Source organism: Branchiostoma floridae, chromosome 11 (assembly GCF_000003815.2).
Source record: "Branchiostoma floridae strain S238N-H82 chromosome 11, Bfl_VNyyK, whole genome shotgun sequence".
Classification (NCBI taxonomy): domain Eukaryota; kingdom Metazoa; phylum Chordata; class Leptocardii; order Amphioxiformes; family Branchiostomatidae; genus Branchiostoma; species Branchiostoma floridae.
In genome coordinates, this window is record NC_049989.1 from 13,033,211 (window position 1) to 13,046,631 (window position 13,421).

Consider the following 13,421-nt stretch of genomic DNA (forward strand, 5'->3'; position numbering starts at 1 on the left):
ACTAAGCGCTAAACCAGGGTTGCTGAGCTCTACACCGGTAGTGCTGAGCCCTACACCAGTAGTGCTGAGCGCTACACCAGGGGTACTGAGCGCCACACCAGGGGTACTGAGCACTACACCAGGGGTACTGAGCACTACACCAGGGGTTCTGAGAGCTACACCAGGGGTACTGAGAGCTACACTTGGGTTACTGAGCGCTACACCAGGGGGCACTAAGCGCTAAACCAGGGTTGCTGAGCTCTACACCAGTAGTGCTGAGCGTTACACCAGGGGTACTGAGCGCTACACCAGGGGTACTGAGCGCTACACCAGGGGCACTGAGAGCTACACTTGGGTTACTGAGCTCTACACCATTGGCAGTGAGCACTACGACAGGGGTACTGAGCGCTACACCAGGGGTTCTGACTCAGAGGTACCGAGCGCACTTCACCAGGGGTACTGAGCGAATATGTGGGACCGCGTAGCGCAGTGTTCGGCCCGTGACCGAGAGGTCGCGGGTTCGAATCCAGCTGCCGTGTTACCGATCTTGTGCCCTTGGGAAAGGCACTTTCTTTACACAGCTTTCCTCACTTTACTCAGGTTAAAATGAGTACCTAGCTTCGGATAGGGCCGTCCCTCGGATAGGACGTTAAATGGAGGTCCCGTGTATGGGGAGAGCCACACCCCATGCACGTTAAAGAACCCGCCACACGTGCGATGGTGCGGTATATGGCAGCTTGACAGTTTTGCAAGCTTCCTCACCTCATCTTCAATTTTGCCTCAGTGTTATGGATCAATATCCTATCTATTTAGCATGTTTCTTCACACCTGTGGATGGTATGGTGAAACAGGTGTTTCTTGTCAAAAGCACCTTTTCACTTTATAATGGATGTTCCAGATACGCTGTTTTACGTAATGAGTACTAGTTATGCACATCTCTCGAATCGAGTGCGACAGATTTTAAGGGACTCGATGCTACTGACAGATTTGTATGTCTTTAGATGTCACAACTCCCATAGGCAATGTATTAAAGTTCGCGGGGATTTAATTTCGCGGTCGCGGGAAAATGGGGTTTTCGTGGTGGTTTTAAGTTCGCGGTAGCGCCATAGACTGCAGTCTCATACTATGATAGAAAAATGTTCGCGGTGGTTTTAGGTTCGTAGTGTAGTGGTCACCGCGAAAACCGCGAACATAAAACCACCGCGAACATTTCTGCATTTACAGTATATAGAGGACTGCTATCAATGTCTACCTAACATGGGTGGAGCTGCCCTTTAATTTTCTTTTCTGTTGTCAGTCCAGTTGTATTGTCTCTAATAAGTCCCATCTTTAATTTAGACGATGATGAAAAACGCATATGATTAAGCACATGTACAGGTGCTACAAAATATGGGACCTTTTCCAGAAACCCTACGTTTTCTCGTTCTAAAGCGACAAAAATAAAACTGGTTTACTTTGCAAAAAGATATGACATGTTATTTTAGAAGTTTGAAGTGTTGTTAGTTGCCGTAACGTTAAACATAATTTGTATCTAATATGTTCCAGCTGTGCGTGATGTTTTTCACCTGTTGTTAAACAGATAATGGACCAGGCAAAGGCCACATACGTACACCAAGCTTCCCAATCTTCTCTCCCCCCCCCCCCCCCTCCCCCTCCTCATGTCGTCAGCTTATATCTCCACATAGACCTGCTACAAACTGTTCGGAGAAGGGAATCTGTAGAGTACCTGGGCGACATTACGACGAAGGTTCGCAACCCAGCCGGTCGTAAACTTGTGTACGCCCGCTGTCATCCACTGGTGCAAGCCGCCATGTCGAAGTCGTGCGCACCTCAAGTTACCTACTCCGTTCTAGCACGTCCAAATCAAGTTCCTCGTTCTTAAAACTTCCTAGAGTTATATATAAGAGTCTGTACTAGTCGAGAAAATAGTACTGTGAGTTAAAACGTGGTTGTAATGAATTAAATCCGTGTTTAGATCCAGCCGCCCTCCCCACGTCTCCAGTTCAAACTCTCTTCGCTCAAGGCGGCCACTTGCATCGTGACGTCACATGTTGCCTGACACCAAGGTAAATTTCCTCCAGCGTATTTCCTATGTTGTCTATGTCAGTCAATTCATCATATAACGTTACAACTCCTTTAAAAAATAGATAAGGCTACTCTCAAAGCAGAGGTTAGGCTCCGGCTGTTTTTTCACGTTTTTTTAGTGGTTTTTATCGGGCTTTCTATTTTGCAATTTTTCTTTAAGTGCGCCAGTCAAACAGGTTTTGAAACAGCAAGATTAAATACAAAATAGAAAGCCCGATAAAAACGACTAAAAAACGTAAAAAATAGTTGGAGCCTAACCTCTGCTTGGAGAGTAAGATAAGGCTAGCTTGATTGTTTATACTATTACCATTCGATTAGTTTCTTAGACTTTTTAGATATTTTGAATAGCAACTCATGTAGTTAAACTGTTTGTATGATCTTGTATGCGCAAGTTGCCACATTGTATCCTTTATACCCCTGTCACATTATCCACGATCTTCCGGCGTATCGATGGAAGATCGGCCATATTTAAGATCGACAGAGGGTTGCGCGTATTTTTCACCTGAAAACCGTCCCTGTCACATATAAGGCATTCTTTGTACCTTGTGCAATTGTTGTGCAATAAACTTATCATTATAAGCGAGGCTCGGGCGATTGCCGCAGAATGGTCGTCCGATGAATTTTCGCCAAATGTGAGAGGGGTAATACAATTGTCGTGCAATAAAGTTCTAAGTCTAAGTCTATTTCCTCAAATGATGCTGAACGCTTCTCTTCTCCAGTTGGAGTTTATACTTATACCAAGGAGTTTATATAACCTTCTTTATGCTTATACCGTGTTATAGTTAACTATATTATATATCGATACCACACTAGCTGAAGCTCTGGAGACATGCATGCGATTTGATAAAGAAACAGTCAGGTGGATCCAGAATTCACAAGACATCAAACCTATGGAAAGAGCGACTAAAGTGTTTTCTGAATTGATAGAGGTAAATCACATTGTTGTGTTTTTAATGAAAGGGAGATGTTTGTAATTTTGAATGTTATCTTGTTATCGTTCGTCCATTCATTCTGCCGTAAAAGTCCAGAGACTTACCACAAAATACAACCGTAACAGCCAGACAACTGCCAGTTACAGGAATAGACTGATATGCTGCCCTCTCTTACCTATATCTTACTGAAGAGAATTATTACTCTGTAACCGCAGACGACAGAGTATTGTTTTTGGATGGTGTGATGAGTGTCATCTGTTCCATTTGCCGCATTCGTCATGTGATATGAATTAGTTTGGTGTCATCTGCACGCAGTTGCGAGATATTAAATATAATGCACATTATTTATATTCACGGTTGCTGCTTTTATAATCAATGTAATTTCAGGAATTACCCCCAACGTTCTTAGGTAAAATGGTCGAGGCCTGCGTTACGTCCGCACGTTAGGACTTCTGGTCTTTTTGTGCGTTGTTCTTCTCCAGATATTCCTGGATGTTTGCACTCTAGTCGTGGCCTTACCGCTAACGTTAGCCGTAAGCCCGGGTTAGGGTGATATCTTAACCCTATTTAGACCGGTGGCACAGCGATCTACCCCCCCCCCCCCCGTGATCTCGCCCCCATACCCGCGGGCGAAGTCACTAGCGATCTCGCCCCCCACCCCACCCCCGGGGGCAAAACTGAACTAGCGATCTCACCCTCCCGGGCTAGTGATCTCACCCCCTGTCTCGCCCCCTCTAGTCTAGCGATTTGCCCCCCCCCAAAAAAAAGGGTTTACGTAACATTTTAGAACTTGATTGGTATGCAGTTTCAGACTTATATAAGTACACGAGTCCGATACGTAACTCTAACCATAATGTTAATATTAAATATAGTTGGACTTGTTTCTAACTGGAAGGGCTGGGTCTCTTGTATTCCTTTGTTGCATATACTCCAGTCTCGACATTTTTCATTGTACTAACCTGTCTTCAAGCAACCGTTATCTCCCAATACGAGGTCTCTACCGTAGACCACAAAAGAATTATGAAGTGCCTGTAACAATTATGCAAATAAGGTATTCATTATAACAAGGAGCTTTTATCATAAAAGCTCCTTGATTATAATAACGCACATTCTCTGTACCTTTACCTCCAATACGACTGTTTTTTTGTATTTAGGAACTAGTTTATTTACCTGTGTGTTTCAAAAGACTGGTACTTTACAAGTGTTTTTGTAGCTTTTAGGTAACAGGTATATTAACTTGCGCGTCGATAGTGTAAATAATGAGAAACTAGTATTCACTTGTGTTTTTGTTAATGCTTTGGAAATGTTTTCTGCACAAGAAAGAAAATACTGTGACAAATTGAAAACATAACAGTTATAGCTGACTTATTCCGTACCGTAGATGGTGTTGATTTATACGTTCGCAAAAGCATTGTTTTTTATACAGGGGGGGGGGGGGGTGCTAACGATCTCCGGGGGGTCGTTACTGAGACACAACCAGTAGATTTCTAGCGAGGACACGCCTTTACGTCAATTCGTTCACATGCAAAGTACACAAATATCACGTACTGATCCAGTGGCACGCGTACGCGAGGGACAGGGGTGAATAGTTCACACCTATTATCTGTTGATAAACGATTTTTCGTCGAGCTTCCTTTTAATAGTTTGCTTGTTATTTGGAGTCGAACGTTATACATGTATTTCATAATACAGCAAAGCCGCATTCTTACCTTGCAAGTTAGAACTGCGTACCATGATTCCTTTACGTTCAATTTTTGAAATACAACTAAAGTTACAAGGTATGTATGAAGACTGTATATTTTGCCCATTTTAACTTGGATTGTCTGCAAGGTCTCTCTTCCATTTGTTTCCTTTTCACAGACGAGTTGCGAATACATGTTTGTAAACCACACCGCCAGATCTGTAATGTTTCACCAATAAACTCCCGAAATCACTTCAATATATTTCAATGAATACACAGAAATGTCACAAATAGATAGTATCAAGCCTTATGAAAGCAACATTTCAATATGTGCTACCGTATATGTGTTAAATGCTAGTAATTTTTGATCTGGTCATATTGTCCGCAATCTGGATTTTGGCTGGTGACGTAATCAATGTACCATAATTTATTAGCGATTTTTGTCAAAAATGGTCAACAAACGGTTGTCATGGCAATACGAAAAGATGGCAAATTTTTCAAACTCTTCTTGAAATTGTTGCAAACAATATTTTTGGAAAACACCAAATTTGGTGGCTTTAGCGTGAGGCGTTCTAGCGTTATGGTAGCAGAACACAGTATTTATCCGCGAACCCCAGGGTCTATGACGCGGGTAAATGAAGTTAAGTTCCAGGAATTTTTGGACACTAGAAGCCCAGTGCTGAAAGGTCATGAAATGATCATAGCAAACGGCTTCCAGTGCTGAAGTGATCTTAGCACACGGCTTCTAGTGCCGAAAAGTCACCGAGCACTGGAAAACCGAGTGCGGAAACATGACTTAAGTAGATCGGCACTCGGTTATCCAGTGCTGAGCGACCTTTCGAAAAACCGTAAAATATTCGGATACTTCCTTCTCGAGATATTCTTGAGCATACAGGCTCTGTTTAGGCGCAACCGCTATCTCCTTTTTTTTAAACACCGCCTGTCACGGAACCGGGTAGGGGGGTGACTTAAGGACACGATTGTAGCTTAGGGTTCAAGTTCCGGCCTGGCCAACTTAGTATCGTTGGAAAGGTCCTTTAGCAAGGAATCGAAAGGTGAAAACCGCAAAATATTCGGGTACTTCCTTCTCGAGATATTCTGGAGCATATAGGCTCTGCTTAGGCGCGACCACTATCTCCTTTTTTTGAAACACCGCCTGTCACGGCACCGGGTAGGGGGGTCGCTTAGCAAGGAATCGAAAGGTGAAAACCGCAAAATATTCGGATACTTCCTTCTCGAAATATTCTTGAGCATACAGGCTCTGTTTAGGCGCAACCGCTAGCTCCTTTTTTAGAAACACCACCTGTCACGGTAGCGGGTAGGGGGTGACTTAAGGACACGATTGTAGCTTAGGGTTCAAGTTCCGGCCTTGCCAACTTGGTATCGTTGGAAAGGTCCCTTAACAAGGAATCGAAAGGTGAAAACCGCAAAATATTCAGATACATCCTTCTCGAGATATTCTTGAGCATACAGGCTCTGTTTAGGCGCAACCGCTAGCTCCTTTCTTTAGAAACACCACCTGTCACGGCACCGGGTAGGGGGGTGACTTAAGGACGCGATTGTAGCTTAGGGTTCAAGTTCCGACCTGGCCAACTTGGTATCGTTGGATAGGTTCCTTAGCAAGGAATCGAAAGGTAAAGCCCGCAAAATATTCGGATACTTCCTTCTCGAGATATTCTTGAGCATACAGGCTCTGTTTAGGCGCAACCGCTAGCTCCTTTTTTTAAAAACCCGCCTGTCACGGCACCGGGTAGGGGGGTGACTTAAGGACGCGATTGTAGCTTAGGGTTCAAGTTCCGACCTGGCCAACTTGGTATCGTTGGATAGGTTCCTTAGCAAGGAATCGAAAGGTGAAAACCGCAAAATATTCGGATACTTCCTTCTCGAGATATTCTTGAGCATACAGGCTCTGTTTAGGCGCAACCGCTAGCTCCATTTTTAGAAACGTTAACACCGCCTGTCACAGCACCGGGTAGGGGGGTGACTTAAGGACGCGATTTTATCTTAGAGTTCAAGTCCCGGCCTGGCCAACTTGGTATCGTTGGAAAGGTCCCTTAGCAAGAAATCGAAAGGTGAAAACCGCATAATATTTGGATACTTCCTTCTCGAGATATTCTTGAGCATACAGGCTCTGTTTAAGCGCAACCGCTAGCCCCTTTTTTTGAAACACCGCCTGTCACGGCACCGGGTAGGGGGGTGACTTAAGGACGCGATTGTAGCTTAGGGTTCAAGTTCCGACCTGGCCAACTTGGTATCGTTGGATAGGTTCCTTAGCAAGGAATCGAAAGGTAAAAACCGCAAAATATTCGGATACTTCCTTCTCGAGATATTCTTGAGCATACAGGCTCTGTTTAGGCGCAACCGCTAGCTCATTTTTGAAACGTTAACACCGCCTGTCACAGCACCGGGTAGGCGGGTGACTTAAGGACGCGATTTTATCTTAGAGTTCAAGTCCCGGCCTGGCCATCTTGGTATCGTTGGATAGGTTCCTTAGCAAGGAATCGAAAGGTAAAAACCGCAAAATATTTGGATACTTCCTTCTCGAGATATTCTTGAGCATACAGGCTCTGTTTAGGCGCAACCGCTAGACCCTTTTTTTTAGAAACACCGCCTGTCACGGCACTGGGTAGGGGATGACTTAAGGACGCGATTGTAGCTTAGAGTTCAAGTCCCGGCCTGGCCATCTTGGTATCGTTGGAAAGGTCCCTTAGCAAGGAATCGAAAGGTGAAAACCGCAAAATATTCGGATACTTCCTTCTCGAGATATTCTTGAGCATACAGGCTCTGTTTAGGCACAACCGCTAGCTCCTTTTTTTGAAACACCGCCTGCCACGGCACCGGGTAGGGGGGTGACTTAAGGACACGATTGTAGCTTAGGGTTCAAGTTCCGGCCTGGCCAACTTAGTATCGTTGGAAAGGTCCCTTAGCAAGGAATCGAAAGGTGAAAACCGCAAAATATTCGGATACTTCCTTCTCGAGATATTCTGGAGCATATAGGCTCTGTTTAGGCGCAACCACTATCTCCTTTTTTTGAAACACCGCCTGTCACGGCACCGGGAAGGGGGGTCTCTTAGCAAGGAATCGAAAGGTGAAAACCGCAAAATATTCGGATACTTCCTTCTCGAAATATTCTTGAGCATACAGGCTCTGTTTAGGCGCAACCGCTAGCTCCTTTTTTAGAAACACCACCTGTCACGGTAGCGGGTAGGGGGTGACTTAAGGACACGATTGTAGCTTAGGGTTCAAGTTCCGGCCCGGGCAACTTGGTATCGTTGGAAAGGTCCCTTAACAAGGAATCGAAAGGTGAAAACCGCAAAATATTCAGATACATCCTTCTCGAGATATTCTTGAGCATACAGGCTCTGTTTAGGCGCAACCGCTAGCTCCGTTCTTTAGAAACACCACCTGTCACGGCACCGGGTAGGGGGGTGACTTAAGGACGCGATTGTAGCTTAGGGTTCAAGTTCCGACCTGACCAATTTGGTATCGTTGGATAGGTTCCTTAGCAAGGAATCGAAAGGTAAAAACCGCAAAATATTCGGATACTTCCTTCTCGAGATATTCTTGAGCATACAGGCTCTGTTTAGGCGCAACCGCTAGCTCCATTTTTAGAAACGTTAACACCGCCTGTCACAGCACCGGGTAGGCGGGTGACTTAAGGACGCGATTTTATCTTAGAGTTCAAGTCCCGGCCTGGCCATCTTGGTATCGTTGGATAGGTTCCTTAGCAAGGAATCGAAAGGTAAAAACCGCAAAATATTTGGATACTTCCTTCTCGAGATATTCTTGAGCATACAGGCTCTGTTTAGGCGCAACCGCTAGACCCTTTTTTTTAGAAACACCGCCTGTCACGGCACTGGGTAGGGGATGACTTAAGGACGCGATTGTAGCTTAGAGTTCAAGTCCCGGCCTGGCCATCTTGGTATCGTTGGAAAGGTCCCTTAGCAAGGAATCGAAAGGTGAAAACCGCAAAATATTCGGATACTTCCTTCTCGAGATATTCTTGAGCATACAGGCTCTGTTTAGGCACAACCGCTAGCTCCTTTTTTTGAAACACCGCCTGCCACGGCACCGGGTAGGGGGGTGACTTAAGGACGCGATTGTAGCTTAGGGTTCAAGTTCCGGCCTGGCCAACTTGGTATCGTTGGATAGGTTCCTTAGCAAGGAATCGAAAGGTAAAAACCGCAAAATATTCGGATACTTCCTTCTCGAGATATTCTTGAGCATACAGGCTCTGTTTAGGCGCAACCGCTATCTCCTTTTTTTGAAACACCGCCTGTCACGGCACCGGGTAGGGGGGTGACTTAAGGACGCGATTGTAGCTTAGGGTTCAAGTTCCGACCTGGCCAACATGGTATCGTTGGATAGGTTCTTTAGCAAGGAATCGAAAGGTAAAAACCGCAAAATATTCGGATACTTCCTTCTCGAGATATTCTTGAGCATACAGGCTCTGTTAACACCGCCTGTCACAGCACCGGGTAGGGGGGTGACTTAAGGACGCGATTGTAGCTTAGTGTTCAAGTCCCGGCCTGGCCATCTTGGTATCGTTGGAAAGGTCCCTTAGCAAGAAATCGAAAGGTGAAAACCGCATAATATTTGGATACTTCCTTCTCGAGATATTCTTGAGCATACAGGCTCTGTTTAGGCGCAACCGCTAGCCCCCTTTTTTTTAGAAACACCGCCTGTCAGGGCACTGGGTAGGGGATGACTTAAGGACGCGATTGTAGCTTAGGGTTCAAGTCCCGGCCTGGCCATCTTGGTATCGTTGGAAAGGTCCTTTAGCAAGGAATCGAAAGGTGAAAACCGCAAAATATTCGGATACTTCCTTCTCGAGATATTCTTGAGCATACAGGCTCTGTTTAGGCACAACCGCTAGCTCCTTTTTTTGAAACACCGCCTGCCACGGCACCGGGTAGGGGGACTTAAGGACGCGATTGTAGCTTAGGGTTCAAGTTCCGGCCCGGGCAACTTGGTATCGTTGGAAAGGTCCCTTAGCAAGGAATCGAAAGGTGAAAACCGCAAAATATTCGGATACTTCCTTCTCGAGATATTCTTGAGCATACAGGCTCTGTTTAGGCGCAACCGCTAGCTCCTTTTTTTGAAACACCGCCTGTCACGGCACCGGGTAGGGGGGTGACTTAAGGACGCGATTGTAGCTTAGGGTTCAAGTTCCGACCTGGCCAACTTGGTATCGTTGGATAGGTTCTTTAGCAAGGAATCGAAAGGTAAAAACCGCAAAATATTCGGATACTTCCTTCTCGAGATATTCTTGAGCATACAGGCTCTGTTTAGGCGCAACCGCTATCTCCTTTTTTTGAAACACCGCCTGTCACGGCACCGGGTAGGGGGGTCGCTTAGCAAGGAATCGAAAGGTGAAAACCGCAAAATATTCGGATACTTCCTTCTCGAAATATTCTTGAGCATACAGGCTCTGTTTAGGCGCAACCGCTAGCTCCTTTTTTAGAAACATCACCTGTCACGGTAGCGGGTAGGGGGTGACTTAAGGACACGATTGTAGCTTAGGGTTCAAGTTCCGGCCTTGCCAACTTGGTATCTTTGGAAAGGTCCCTTAACAAGGAATCGAAAGTTGAAAACCGCAAAATATTCAGATATATCCTTCTCGAGATATTCTTGAGCATACAGGCTCTGTTTAGGCGCAACCGCTAGCTCCTTTCTTTAGAAACACCACCTGTCACGGCACCGGGTAGGGGGGTGACTTAAGGACGCGATTGTAGCTTAGGGTTCAAGTTCCGGCCTGGCCAACTTGGTATCGTTGGATAGGTTCCTTAGCAAGGAATCGAAAGGTAAAGCAGCAAAATGTTCGGATACTTCCTTCTCGAGATATTCTTGAGCATACAGGCTCTGTTTAGGCGCAACCGCTATCTCCTTTTTTTTTTTGAAACACCGCCTGTCACGGCACCGGGTAGGGGAGTGACTTAAGGACACGATTGTAGCTTAGAGTTCAAGTCCCGGCCTGGCCATCTTGGTATCGTTGGAAAGGTCCCTTAGCAAGGCGAAAGGTGAAAACCGCAAAATATTTGGATACTTCCTTCTCGAGATATTCTTCAGCATACAGGCTCTGTTTAGGCGCAACCGCTAGCCCCCTTTTTTTAGAAACACCGCCTGTCACGGCACTGGGTAGGGGATGACTTAAGGACGCGATTGTAGCTTAGGGTTCAAGTCCCGGCCTGGCCAACTTGGTATCGTAGGATAGGTTCCTTAGCAAGGAATCGAAAGGTGAAAACCGCAAAATATTCGGATACTTCCTTCTCGAGATATTCTTGAGCATACAGGCTCTGTTTAGGCACAACCGTTAGCTCCTTTTTTTGAAACACCGCCTGCCACGGCACCGGGTAGGGGGGTGACTTAAGGACGCGATTGTAGCTTAGGGTTCAAGTTCCGGCCTGGCCAACTTGGTATCGTTGGATAGGTCCGTTAGCAAGGAATCGAAAGGTAAAAACCGCAAAATATTCGGATACTTCCTTCTCGAGATATTCTTGAGCATACAGGCTCTGTTTAGGCGCAACCGCTAGCTCCATTTTTAGAAACGTTAACACCGCCTGTCACAGCACCGGGTAGGGGGGTGACTTAAGGACGCGATTGTAGCTTAGAGTTCAAGTCCCGGCCTGCCAAACTTGGTATCGTTGGATAGGTTCCTTAGCAAGGAATCGAAAGGTAAAAACCGCAAAATATTCGGATACTTCCTTCTCGAGATATTCTTGAGCATACAGGCTCTGTTTAGGCACAACCGCTAGCCGCATGTCACGGCACTGGGTAGTGGATGACTTAAGGACGCGATTGTAGCTTAGGGTTCAAGTCCCGGCCTGGCCATCTTGGTATCGTTGGAAAGGTCCCTTAGCAAGGAATCGAAAGGTGAAAACCGCAAAATATTCGGATACTTCCTTCTCGAGATATTCTTGAGCATACAGGCTCTGTTTAGGCGCAACCGCTAGCCCCCTTTTTTTAGAAACACCCCCTGTCACGGCACTGGGTAGGGGATGTCTTAAGGACGCGATTGTAGCTTAGGGTTCAAGTCCCGGCCTGGCCAACTTGGTATCGTTGGATAGGTTCCTTAGCAAGGAATCGAAAGGTGAAAACCGCAAAATATTCGGATACTTCCTTCTCGAGATATTCTTGAGCATACAGGCTCTGTTTAGGCACAACCGTTAGCTCCTTTTTTTGAAACACCGCCTGCCACGGCACCGGGTAGGGGGGTGACTTAAGGACGCGATTGTAGCTTAGGGTTCAAGTTCCGGCCTGGCCAACTTGGTATCGTTGGAAAGGTCCCTTAGCAAGAAATCGAAAGGTGAAAACCGCAAAATATTCGGATACTTCCTTCTCGAGATATTCTTGAGCATACAGGCTCTGTTTAGGCGCAACCGCTAGACCCTTTTTTTAGAAACACCGCCTGTCACGGCACTGGGAAGGGGATGACTTAAGGACGCGATTGTAGCTTAGGGTTCAAGTTCCGGCCTGGCCAACTTGGTATCGTTGGAAAGGTCCCTTAGCAAGAAATCGAAAGGTAAAAACCGCAAAATAGTCGGATATTTCCTTCTCGAGATATTCTTGAGCATACAGGCTCTGTTTAGGCGCAACCGCTAGCTCCTTTTTTGGAAACACCGCCCGTCACGGCACCGGGTAGATGGGTGACTTAAAGATGCGATTGTAGCTTAGGGTTCAAGTTCCGACCTGGCCAACTTGGTATCGTTGGATAGGTTCCTTAGCAAGGAATCGAAAGGTAAAAACCGCAAAATATTCGGATACTTCCTTCTCGAGATATTCTTGAGCATACAGGCATGTGTAGGCGCAAACGGTATCTCCATTTCCAGAAACGTTAACACCGCCTGTCACAGGACCGGGTAGGAGGGTGACTTAAGGACGCGATTGTAGCTTAGTGTTCAAGTCCCGGCCTGGCCATCTTGGTATCGTTGGATAGGTTCCTTAGCAAGGAATCGAAAGGTGAAAACCGCAAAATAGTCGGATATTTCCTTCTCGAGATATTCTTGAGCATACAGGCTCTGTTTAGGCGCAACCGCTAGCTCCTTTTTTGGAAACACCGCCCGTCACGGCACCGGGTAGATGGGTGACTTAAAGATGCGATTGTAGCTTAGGGTTCAAGTTCCGACCTGGCCAACTTGGTATCGTTGGATAGGTTCCTTAGCAAGGAATCGAAAGGTAAAAACCGCAAAATATTCGGATGCTTCCTTCTCGAGATATTCTTGAGCATACAGGCATGTTTAGGCGCAACCGCTATCTCCATTTTTAGAAACGTTAACACCGCCTGTCACAGCACCGGGTAGGAGGGTGACTTAAGGACGCGATTGTAGCTTAGTGTTCAAGTCCCGGCCTGGCCATCTTGGTATCGTGGGATAGGTTCCTTAGCAAGGAATCGAAAGGTGAAAACCGCAAAATATTCAGATACTTCCTTCTCGAGATATTCTTGAGCATACAGGCTCTGTTTAGGCGCAACCGCTAGCTCCTTTTTTTGAAACACCGCCTGCCACGGCACCGGGTAGAGGATGACTTAAGGACGCGATTGTAGCTTAGGGTTCAAGTCCCGGCCTGGCCATCTTGTTATCGTTGGAAAGGTCCCTTAGCAAGGAATCGAAAGGTAAAAACCGCAAAATAGTCGGATATTTCCTTCTCGAGATATTCTTGAGCATACAGGCTCTGTTTAGGCGCAACCGCTATCTCCTTTTTTTGAAACACCGCCTGTCACGGCCCGGGTAGGGGGGTACTAAGGA

At 46.1% G+C, this 13,421-nt stretch overlaps 1 protein-coding gene across 2 annotated transcripts in view; it reads right to left on the reverse strand.

Moving 5' to 3' along the window:
* The window catches only part of LOC118426514 (coiled-coil domain-containing protein 157-like), a 1,184,186-nt gene that overhangs the window by 307,335 nt on the left and 863,430 nt on the right, over positions 1 to 13,421 (reverse strand). The gene's annotated exons all lie outside the window — the stretch shown is intronic.